This window comes from Rattus norvegicus, chromosome 18 (genome assembly GCF_036323735.1).
Source record: "Rattus norvegicus strain BN/NHsdMcwi chromosome 18, GRCr8, whole genome shotgun sequence".
Classification (NCBI taxonomy): Eukaryota; Metazoa; Chordata; class Mammalia; order Rodentia; family Muridae; genus Rattus; species Rattus norvegicus.
The window spans coordinates 83638371-83651074 of NC_086036.1; positions in this window are offsets into that span (position 1 = coordinate 83638371).

The window sequence follows — 12704 nt, forward strand, 5'->3', positions numbered from 1 at the left end:
AATGTATACGTATACACTGGATTACAAACGTATGTATATTATATGATAAAATACTCAGGGAATTTATGTTTTTGATTTTTTTTGAAAGGTGAGATTCATGCAGCCCTTGCTGGCTTTTAACTAACAATGCAGCCAAAGATCACACTTCATCTGTCTATCTGGAGTACTGGAGGGTCTGTGCTCAATTGGTACTTGACCCTGGACTTTGTGCACACAGGACAGGCATTCTACTGAGTCATTGTCCCCAGACATTGTGAATTTCTGTTTTTACCTATAAGAAAATTGAAGGGCAGGGCAGAAGTGGATGTTCTAAGAGTACCACATCCAGTCAATGCTAGTCTTAAAATTTAATGCTAATTTCTGTTACTAGCAACTTTATATAATTTAGTATATACTAAAGATGGTGGTTAATGTTCATTAAGACTATGGCTCTTACAGAAAATTTATTATCAATATTTTATTTCACTAACTTTATAATTAGAGTGAATATAGTACTATTGAATAACTTAAATTTAAGCTTTTATAGTTATTACTTGTTTCCCTATCATATCTTATTCACCTCAGAATAAGATAAACCGTATACACTATGAGTGCTGAAATAGTAGCCTCCTAACCACAGTGTCCTTTGCCTTACAGAAGCTTTGCAGTTTTATGAAAAACAATATCGCCAACCAGACCACCCAGAGCTCCCAGGAACTAAACCACCAACCAAAGAGTACACATAGAGAGAGCCGTGGCTCCAGCTGCATATGTAGTGGAGGATGACATTCTCAGACATCAATGGGAGGAGAAGCCCTTGGTCCTGGGAAGGCTCGATGTCCCAGTATAGGGAAATGCCAAGGTGGGGAGGCAGGAGTGGCTGGGTGGGTGAGCACCCTTGTAGAAGCAGGCAGAGAGAGGATGGGATAGGGGGTTTCCGGAGGGGAGACCCAAAAGGGGATACGTATTTGAAAATATAAATAAATAAAATATCCAATAAAACATATTGCTTATCACCCTTTATGGTCATTTAAAGTGTTGTGATTTCCATATGGTTTTATGCATCCCCTTAAGGACAATACTCTTTGCTAGACGAAGAAATGAAAACAAGATTTCTGGGTATTAAATAACTCTTCATATTCCAAATTGCTTTGTGAACCCTTGACTAGAATGTGAAGCCTTCCAGAGAGATTCAAGCGTTGTCTTGAGGCAGACCCCCATGCTGATGGGCTCAGGCTGACTCGGCGAAAGAAACTTATTTTGGGAGTGAAGTAGAGATCCATGGGTTTAGGACAGTGTCTCAGCACCTGTAGCCACTCCTATGTCTTGGACACATAAGCATTGACTTCTAACCACCTGTGAAATATTCCATACTGCTTGATAAATTTCTAGTAGAAGATATATAGTCTATTTTAAGGGGCATATCTGAAAAAAATCATGTCTTTTCAAGACAATGTCATGTTTTGTAAACTTAATAGCTATCATTTTGATATTTAAAAGCATAGCCTGTTAGACATATATACGAATGAGTGAGTTTTTACCCACTCTAGAAATAATGCGTCCTATCAGACCACCATGGCATAAAGCTGGTCTTCAATAACAGCAAAAGCAACAGAAAACTCACATATATGTGGAAAGTGAACAACTCTCTACTGAATGATAATTGATCAGGAATGAAATAAAGAAAGAAATTAAAGACTTCCTGAATTTAATTAAAATGTTGATACATCACACCCAAACTTATGAGACAGAAGGAAAGCAGTGCTAAGAGGCATGCTCACTTGGACTCTTCAGCTTGTTGACCTTTATGAGTTCTGCAGACTCTATCTTCCATATCCGGTACTTTCTTTTTAGCTAATATCCACTTATTAATGAGAACATACCATGCATGCCCTTTTGGGTCTGAGTTACCTCACTCAGGACCCCATTTTCTAGTTTCATCCATTTGCCTGCAAAACTCAGGAAGTCCTCATTCTTAATAGCTAAGTGGTATTGCATTGTGTAAATGAACCACATTTTCTGAGTCCATTCTGTCTTGGGACTTCTAAGTTGTTTTCAGCTTCTGGCTATGACAAATAAAGCTGCTATGAACATAAGGGAACATGTGCCCTGTCTTTAGGTAGGTCTATTTCCAATTTTATGAGGAAGCTCCAAATTGATTTCCAGAGTGATTGTACCAGTTTGCAATCCCACCAACAATAGAGGACTGTTCCTCTTTCTCCACATCCTCACCAATGTGTGTTGTCACCTGAGGTTTTGATCTTATCCATTCTTACTGGTATAAGGTAGAATCTCAGGATGATTTTGATTTGCATTTCTCTGATCACTAAGGACTTTGAACATTTCTTTATGTGTTTCTCAGCTATTTGAGATTCCTCTGTTGTGAATTCTCGGTTTAGTTGTGGGGTTAGTGATTTTTTCCCAATCTGTGGGATGCTGATTTGTCTTATTGACTATGTTCTTTGCTTTCCAGTTTCATGAAGTCCTATTTATCAATTGTTGATCTTAGAGCATGAGCCATTGTAGTTCTGTTTAGGAAATTTCCCCCTATGCCAATGAGTTCAAGGCTTTTTCCCTCTTGCTCTTCTGTTAGATTGGGTGTATCTGATTTTACGTTGAAGTTCTTGATCTACTGGGACTTGAGCTTTGTGCATGGTGACAAATATGGGTCTTATTCACTTTTCTACACAAGATAGCTAGTTAGACCAGCACCATTTATGGAAGATGCTTTCTTTTTTCTATTGTATATTTTTGGCTTCTTTGTTCAAAGATGCACACTTATGCATAAGTGTGTGGTTTTATTTCTGGTTCTTCAATTCTATTCCATCAATGAACCTGGTCTGTCTCATTACCAATACCATGAAGTTTTTATTACTATTGCTCTGTAGTAGAGCTTGAGGTCAGTGATGGTGATTCCCCCAGCCATTCTGTTAATGTTAAGAATTATTTTTTTCTATTCTGAGTTTTTTCCTTTCCATATGAATTTGATCACTGCTCTTTCCAAGTCTTTGGAGAATTGTGTTGGGGTTTTAATGGGGTTTGCATTGAATCTGTAGATTGCCTTGGTAGAATGGCCATTTTTACTATGTCACTTCTGACAATGCATGAGCATGGGAGAGTTCTCAATTTTCTGAGATCTTCTTAGATTTCTTTCTATTTCTTTTAAAAGAAGAATAGTTTTTCAGAGTTTTAATTTTTTTTAAATCTAAGAGGAAAATTCATAGCACTAAGTGCACTGATAAAGGAACTGGAGAAATCTTACACTAGCAACTTAACAGCACACCTGAGAGCTCTAGAAACAAAGGAAGCAGACTCGCTCAAGAGGAGTAGAAGGCAGGAAATAGTCAAACTTGGGGCTGAAATCAACCAAATAGAAACAAAGAGAGCAATACAAAGAATCAGCACAACCAAAAACTGGTTCTTTGAGAGAATCAACAAGATAGATAAACCCCTAGACAAACTAACTAAAGGGCCCTAAGCAATATCCAAATTAACAAAATCAGAAATGAAAACGTATACATAACAACAGAAATGGAGGAAATTCAAAAAATCAAGAGATCCTACTACAAAAGCTTATAGTCAATAGACCTGGAGAATCTAGATAAAATGGATGGTTTTCTAGACAGATGCCACACACAGAAGTTAAATCAAGAGCAGGTAAACTTTCTAAACAAGTCTGTATCCCATAAGGAAATAGAAGTCATTAAAAATCTCCCAACCAAAAAAGCCCAGGGCCAGATGGATTTAGTTCAGAATTCTACCAGACCTTCAAAAAAGATCTGATACCAATATTCCTCAAAGTATTCCATAAAATAGAAATAGAAGGAACTCTACCTAATTCATTCTATGAAGCTACATTTACTCTGATACCCAAATCACACAACCACACAAGGACCGTACCAAAAAAATAACTTCAGACCAATCATGCTTATGAATATCGATGCAAAAATACTCAATAAAATTCTTGCAAACTGAATCCAAGAACACATTAAAACCATCATTCACCATGATCTAGTAGGCTTTGTCACAGTGATTCAAGGTTGGTTCAATATAGAAAAATCCATTAACATAATCTGCCATATAAACAAACTCAAAGAAAAAACTCACACAATCCTCTCCGCAGATGCAGAAAAAGCATTTCACAAAATACAACACCCCTTCATGTTAAAAGTATTGGAGAGATCAGGAATTCAAGGTTCATACCTAAATATAATAAAAGCAATTTAGTGCAAACTGATGGCCAATATCAAATTAAATGGAGAGATACTTGAAGCAATCCCACTAAAATTGGGGACAAGACAAGGCTGCCTACTCTCTCCATATCTATTCAATATAGGACTTGAAGTGCTAGCTAGAACACTAAGACAACAAAAAGAGATCAAGGGGATACAAATTAGCAAAGAAGAATAAAAAGTATCACTATTTGCAGATGATATTATAGTATATTTAAGGGACCCTAAATTTCTACCAGAGGATTCCTCTAGCTGATAAACAACTCCAGCAAAGTGGGCAGACATAAAATTTTTAATTTTACATTCGTAGACTTTTAAAATTTTAAAACTCTGAAAAACTACTTAGCTTTTAAAAGAAGTAGAAAGACAACTTTTGAGATTAAGTGCTTCAAGTTTATCTTATGGAATATATATATATGTATATATATGCATGTTTGTGTATTTATATATGTATATACTCAGATACACACATACAGACACACAGAGACACACACATTTATATATTATATATATTATGTTTTATTAGTATAAAAGAATCACTTTGTAATGAAGAATTCCTGAGGAGATTTTGGAAGAGAGATTCTCTGCAATTTACATATTTATTGCTGCCCATTGTAAATGAGAGAAATGTCCACTATATTAAAAATAATTAAGGATAATAATAGATAAGTTTAGGTTTCTAGTACCAGGCTAATGAAAATAAAATTATAGAATTTATTAGGCATATAAACAAAGTAAAAATTGGTCTATTCTTTATTTTCCTTGGACAAGTCCATTCACTCTCTTGAAAATATACCTAGATATATCGAATTTCATTACTAAACATAGAGATAGTCTGCCTAATAAGAATCAGGATAAGCAAGATGTAGTTCAAACCCTTATGTACTTAGCACATAAGACTATCACTGCTTCTGAACAAACACACAGAGGTGTCTTCAAAGCCTTCATTAACAAAAACGTGATCATTAGCCCAGAATACTACTGAACAGCAATGGTAAGGTTACCATTGTGTCAAAGTTACTTCTCTGCCTTGTGTAAATTGAACTCCTTTTTTTTTTGCGATATTTGCATGGATTCAATTATTTTGCTTAGGCAAGACTATTGACCTCCACCACTTCAATTAGCTACACTCAATTAGCTAGAACATTATAACAGACAAAAGGCAGGTATCCATTTAATATGGGCCAATGAGTAAACTGTTGCAGTTTTTGTACAATTGTGTTCTCTTGATTTGGTCTTCTGGTGTAAAATAATTCATGGCAAGTATGTAGTCATGTTATATTCCAAACATGAAAGAACCAATTCACACTGAGTAACATATTATGCCTTCTACATATGGTAATGGAACTTAATAATGGCTTACTAGGGTAATTAATCAAAGTAAGGAGTTCTGCTTTTCTTTAATCAATTAACTCATATATTTACCTTATGTTTTTATAGAAGTTTTGTGACTTCACATAATTTGAAAAATTATACTTAGAGTATTGGCTTTGGTCATCAGAGATAGAGACTATCTCATGTATCAGAAGACTGGTCTCAAACTAAGTATGTGGCTGAGTTTGAACCTTAAACATTTGATCATTCTGTCTCTACATACCAAGTTTATATATATATAGTATATAAAATATATATTATATGTATATATTTATTTGACTAAATATTGTCAGTGTAAAGTTTAAAAGTCATTCTAGACTATGAACCATTATAAACTTTATACTGTGTATTAAGTTATATTTGTTTCATTTATCTTTTCTCTTAATGTGCTTTTAAACTTGAAGCTTATTAGAAAATACATCCTGTCTTTCATCTGTGCTTTATTTCTGGACTCCTTCTTTTAGGACCTGGAGGTTGTTCCTTCGTGATACCATCCTAATTCTTAGCAATATCTGGTCTAAGTACTTTGACCTTCAGAATGGCATTAACTTTCTTCCTTGCTGAAACTTACCCACTGTATCTGTTATCACTTTTTCTCACTTCCTCTCTCGTTCTCTGCTCCCACCACTCCTGCATGATCTTTCCTTCCAAGTTCTCATTACTGACATTCTGTCTCAGTTCGTGCATCTTTACTCTTTATTCCAACTCTAACCATGTCACCGTCACCTTATCTCATTCTCCCAGACACTCTTGGTCCCTGAATATTTTGCTTGTGAAAAACAGCTGCCACTTTCCCAATGTTGTTTCTTAAGTGGCAGTACTTCAAGGCAGACTAGGCGTTTGGGGGTGTGGGAGTAGCCATTAGTCAGTAACATATTTTTAGAAGAGCTTTTCATCACAGACACTAACAGTTGTGTCACATGAACACAAGTCTAAGGAGCTGATGCATAGGTTTGGTAGAAGGCATCTACACGCATTTAGAAATTTTGATTCTACTAAGTTTTTATTACATATCTTTGCATATCCTAAAATTTTACTCTGCATTTAGCATAAGGGTAGCACATATATATATATATATATATCCATTAATAAACTGTTAGCCTACTTTCATTAATTCAGTGGTTAGTTATAGACATCTCAAGAATTTAAGGTTGTTTCTGATCTTTCCAATTAATGTCACCTTAAAAAAATGTAGTTGTGTGAACTCCCAATGCCTTTCTGATATTCATAGTAGTTGATATGTTATTAATGTTCTCTTTCTTGTCACTGCTTGAAAATTAGACTATATGTTTCTGGGTTGGGGATTTAGCTCAGTGGTAGAGCACTTGCCTAGCAAGCGCAAGGCCCTGGGTTTGGTCCCCAGCTCCGAAAAAAAAAAGTTCGGATTTTCTAGACTATATGTTTCTGAAAAAATAAATTCTAATAGTCTACGTTATTAAGATGTTTCTTTCCTGTTTTATAATCTGTACATTGAAATTACAACAACTTGTCATTTCCCTCTCCCTTTCTCTTATCTATCCCCTTCCACACAGGCTCTTATGTGTGTGTTTCTGTATATATAAACATGTGATAAATATATATATATATATAAAATATATATTTGTATACATATAAAATCTGTTCATTTTATGTAATATTCTATTCATCTATCTCTATCTATCTATCTATCTATCTATCTGTCTATCATCTCAGGGATGACAACTTGGGGGCTCTTTCTTGAGAGAGACCACTTTTTTCCACTTTCAGCATTCCCTAGTCAACCTACTTCTTTTTTTTCTTTTTTTTCACAGTCTTTGATATGTTTTATTTTTTTTATTTTTTATTTTTATTAACTTGAGTATTTCTTATATACATTTCAAGTGTTATTCCCTTTCCCGGTATCCGGGCAAACATCCCCCTCCCCCTTCCCCTTCCTTATGGGTGTTCCCCTCCCAACCCTCACCCCATTGCCGCCCTCCCCCCACCAGTCTAGTTCACTGGGGATTCAGTCTTAGCAGGACCCAGGGCTTCCCCTTCCACTGGTGCTCTTACTAGGATATGCATTGCTACCTATGAGGTCAGAGTCCAGGGTCAGTCCATGTATAGTCTTTGGATAGGGGCTTAGTCCCTGGAAGCTCTGGTGGCTTGGCATTGTTGTACATAAGCTCTTCCAGTTCTTTCTCTGATTCCTTCAACGGGGGTCCTATTCTAAGTTCAGTGGTTTGCTGCTGGCATTCGCCTCTGTATTTGCTGTATTCTGGCTGTGTCTCTTAGGAGCGATCTACATCCGGGTCCTGTCGGTCTGCATTTCTTTGCTTCATCCATCTTGTCTAATTGGGTGGCTATATATGTATGGGCCACATGTGGGGCAGACTCTGAATGGGTGTTCCTTCAGTCTCTGTTTTAATCTTTGCCTCTCTCTTCCCTGCCAAGGGTATTCTTGTTCCCCTTTTAAAGAAGGAGTGAAGCATTCACATTTTGATCATCCGTCTTGAGTTTCGTTTGTTCTAGGGATCTAGGGTAATTCAAGCATTTGGGCTAATAGCCACTTATCAATGAGTGCATACCATGTATGTCTTTCTGTGATTGGGTTAGCTTACTCAGGATAATGTTTTCCAGTTCCAACCATTTGCCTACGAATTTCATAAAGTCGTTTTTGATAGCTGAGTAATATTCCTTGGGGAGATGTACCACATTTTCTGTATCCATTCCTCTGTTGAAGGGCATCTGGGTTCTTTCCAGCTTCTGGCTATTATAAATAAGGCTGCAATGAACATAGTGGAGCACGTGTCTTTTTTATATGTTGGGGCATCTTTTGGGTATATGCACAAGAGAGGTATAGCTGGATCCTCAGGCAGTTCAATGTCCAATTTTCTGAGGAACCTCCAGCCTGATTTCCAGAATGGTTGTACCAGTTTGCAATCCCACCAACAATGGAGGAGTGTTCCTCTTCCTCCACATCCTCGCCAGCATCTGTTGTCCCCTGAGTTTTTGATCTTAGCCATTCTCACTGGTGTGAGGTGAAATCTCAGGGTTGTTTTGATTTGCATTTCCCTTATGACTAAAGATGTTGAACATTTCTTTAGGTGTTTCTCAGCCATTTGGCATTCCTCAGCTGTGAATTCTTTGTTTAGCTCTGAACCCCATTTTTTAATAGGGTTATTTGTCTCCCTGCGGTCTAACTTCTTGAGTTCTTTGTATATTTTGGATATAAGGCCTCTATCTGTTGTAGGATTGGTAAAGATCTTTTCCCAATCTGTTGGTTGCCGTTTTGTCCTAACCACCGTGTCCTTTGCCTTACAGAAGCTTTGTAGTTTTATGAGATCCCATTTGTCGATTCTTGATCTTAGAGCGTAAGCCATTGGTGTTTTGCTTAGGAAATTTTTTCCAGTGCCCATGTGTTCCAGATGCTTCCCTAGTTTTTCTTCTATTAGTTTGAGTGTATCTGTTTTGATGTGGAGGTCCTTGATCCACTTGGACTTAAGCTTTGTACAGGGTGATAAGCATGGATCGATCTGCATTCTTCTACATGTTGACCTCCAGTTGAACCAGCACCATTTGCTGAAAATGCTATCTTTTTTCCATTTGATGGTTTGGGCTCCTTTGTCAAAAATCAAGTGACCATAGGTGTGTGGGTTCATTTCTGGGTCTTCAATTCTATTCCATTGGTCTATCTGTCTGTCTCTGTACCAATACCATGCAGTTTTTTATCACTATTGCTCTGTAATACTGCTTGAGATCAGGGATAGTGATTCCCCCTGAAGTCCTTTTATTGTTGAGGATAGCTTTAGCTATCCTGGGTTTTTTGTTATTCCAGATGAATTTGCAAATTGTTCTGTCTAACTCTTTGAAGAATTGGATTGGTATTTTGATGGGGATTGCATTGAATCTGTAGATTGCTTTTGGTAAAATGGCCATTTTTACTATATTAATCCTGCCAATCCATGAGCATGGGAGATCTTTCCATCTTCTGAGGTCTTCTTCAATTTCCTTCTTCAGTGTCTTGTAGTTCTTATTGTACAGATCTTTTACTTGCTTGGTTAAAGTCACACCGAGGTACTTTATATTATTTGGGTCTATTATGAAGGGTGTCGTTTCCCTAATTTCTTTCTCGGCTTGTTTCTCTTTTGTGTAGAGGAAGGCTACTGATTTATTTGAGTTAATTTTATATCCAGCCACTTTGCTGAAGTTGTTTATCAGCTTTAGTAGTTCTCTGGTGGAACTTTTGGGATCACTTAAATACACTATCATATCATCTGCAAACAGTGATATTTTGACTTCTTCTTTTCCGATCTGTATGCCCTTGACCTCCTTTTGTTGTCTGATTGCTCTGGCTAGAACTTCAAGAACTATATTGAATAAGTAGGGAGAGAGTGGGCAGCCTTGTCTAATCCCTGATTTTAGTGGGATTGCTTCGAGTTTCTCTCCATTTAGTTTAATGTTAGCAACTGGTTTGCTGTATATGGCTTTTACTATGCTCAGGTATGGGCCTTGAATTCCTATTCTCTCCAGGACTTTTATCATGTAGGGGTGTTGAATTTTGTCAAATGCTTTCTCAGCGTCTAATGAAATGATCATGTGGTTTTGTTCTTTCAGTTTGTTTATGTAATGGATCACGTTGATGGTTTTCCGTATATTAAACCATCCCTGCATGCCTGGGATGAAGCCTACTTGGTCATGTTGGATGATTGTTTTGATGTGCTCTTGGATTCGGTTTGCCAGAATTTTGTTGAGTATTTTTGCATCGATATTCATAAGGGAAATTGGTCTGAAGTTCTCTTTCTTTGTTGTGTCTTTGTGTGGTTTAGGTATAAGAGTAATTGTGGCTTCGTAGAAGGTATTCGGTAGTGATCCATCTGTTTCAATTTTGTGGAATAGTTTGGATAATATTGGTATGAGGTCTTCTATGAAGGTTTGGTAGAATTCTGCACTAAATCCGTCTGGACCTGGGCTCTTTTTGGTTGGGAGACCTTTAATGACTGCTTCTATTTCCTTAGGAGTTATGGGGTTGTTCAACTGGTTTACCTGTTCCTGATACCTTCGATACCTGGTATCTGTCTAGGAAATTGTCCATTTCCTGAAGATTTTCAAGTTTTGTTGAATATAGGTTTTTATAGTAAGATCTGATGATTTTTTGAATTTCCTCTGAATCTCTTGTTATGTCTCCCTTTTCATTTCTGATTTTGTTAATTTGGACGCACTCTCTGTGTCCTCTCGTTAGTCTGGCTAAGGGTTTATCTATCTTGTTGATTTTCTCAAAGAACCAACTTTTGGTTCTGTTTATTCTTTCTATGGTCCTTTTTGTTTCTATTTGGTTGATTTCCGCTCTGAGTTTGATTATTTCCTGCCTTCTACTCCTCCTGGGTGTATGTGCTTCTTTTTGTTCTAGAGCTTTTAGGGGTGCTGTCAAGCTGCTGACATATGCTCTTTCCTATTTCTTTCTGCAGGCACTCAGCGCTATGAGTTTTCCTCTTAGCACAGCTTTCATTGTGTCCCATAAGTTTGGGTATGTTGTACCTTCATTTTCATTAAATTCTAAAAAGTTTTTAATTTCTTTCTTTATTTCTTCCTTGACCAGGTTATCATTGAGTAGAGCATTGTTCAATTTCCACGTATATGTGGGCATTCTTCCCTTATTGTTATGGAAGACCAGTTTTAGGCCGTGGTGGTCCAATAGCACGCATGGGATTATTTCTATCTTTCTGTACCTGTTGAGGCCCGTTTTTTGACCAATTATATGGTCAATTTTGGAGAAAGTACCATGAGGAGCTGAGAAGAAGGTATATCCTTTTGCTTTAGGATAGAATGTTCTATAAATATCCGTTAAGTCCATTTGGCTCATGACTTCTCTTAGTCTGTCTACATCTCTGTTCAATTTCTGTTTCCATGATCTGTCCATTGATGATAGTGGGGTGTTGAAATCTCCCACTATTATTGTGTGAGGTGCAATGTGTGTTTTGAGCTTTAGTAAGGTTTCTTTTATGTATGTAGGTGCCCTTGTATTTGGGGCATAGATATTTAGGATTGAGAGTTCATCTTGGTGGATTTTTCCTTTGATGAATATGAAGTGTCCTTCCTTATCTTTTTTGATGACTTTTAATTGAAAATTGATTTTATTTGATATTAGAATGGCTACTCCAGCTTGCTTCTTCTGACCATTTGCTTGGAAAATTTTTTTCCAGCCTTTCACTCTGAGGTAATGTCTGTCTTTGTCTCTGAGGTGTGTTTCCTGTAGGCAGCAGAATGCAGGGTCCTCATTGCGTATCCAGTTTGTTAATCTATGTCTTTTTATTGGGGAGTTGAGGCCATTGATGTTGAGAGATACTAAGGAATAGTAATTATTGCTTCCCGTTATATTCATATTTGGATGTAAGGTTATGTTTGTGTGCTTTCATTCTCTTCGTTTTGTTGCCAAGAGGATTAGTTTCTTGCTTCTTCTAGGTTATAGCTTGCCTCCTTATGTTTGGCTTTACCTTTTATTATCCTTTGTAGTGCTGGATTTGTAGAAAGATATTGTGTAAATTTGGTTTTGTCATGGAATATCTTGGTTTCTCCACCTATGTTAATTGAGAGTTTTGCAGGATACAGTAACCTGGGCTGGCATTTGTGTTCTCTTAGGGTCTGTATGACATCAGTCCAGGATCTTCTGGCCTTCATAGTTTCTGGCGAGAAGTCTGGTGTGATTCTGATAGGTCTGCCTTTATATGTTACTTGACCTTTTTCCCTTACTGCTTTTAATATTCTTTCTTTATTTTGTGCGTTTGGTGTTTTGACTATTATGTGACGGGAGGTGTTTCTTTTCTGGTCCAATCTATTTGGAGTTCTGTAGGCTTCTTGTATGTCTATGGGTATCTCTTTTTTTAGATTAGGGAAGTTTTCTTCTATGATTTTGTTGAAGATATTTACTGGTCCTTTGAGCTGGGAGTCTTCACTCTCTTCTATACCTATTATCCTTAGGTTTGATCTTCTCATTGAGTCCTGGATTTCCTGTATGTTTTGGACCAGTAGCTTTTTCTGCTTTACATTATCTTTGACAGTTGAGTCAATGATTTCTATGGAATCTTCTGCTCCTGAGATTCTCTCTTCCATCTCTTGTATTCTGTTGGTGAAGCTTGTATCTACAGCTCCTTGTCTCTTCTT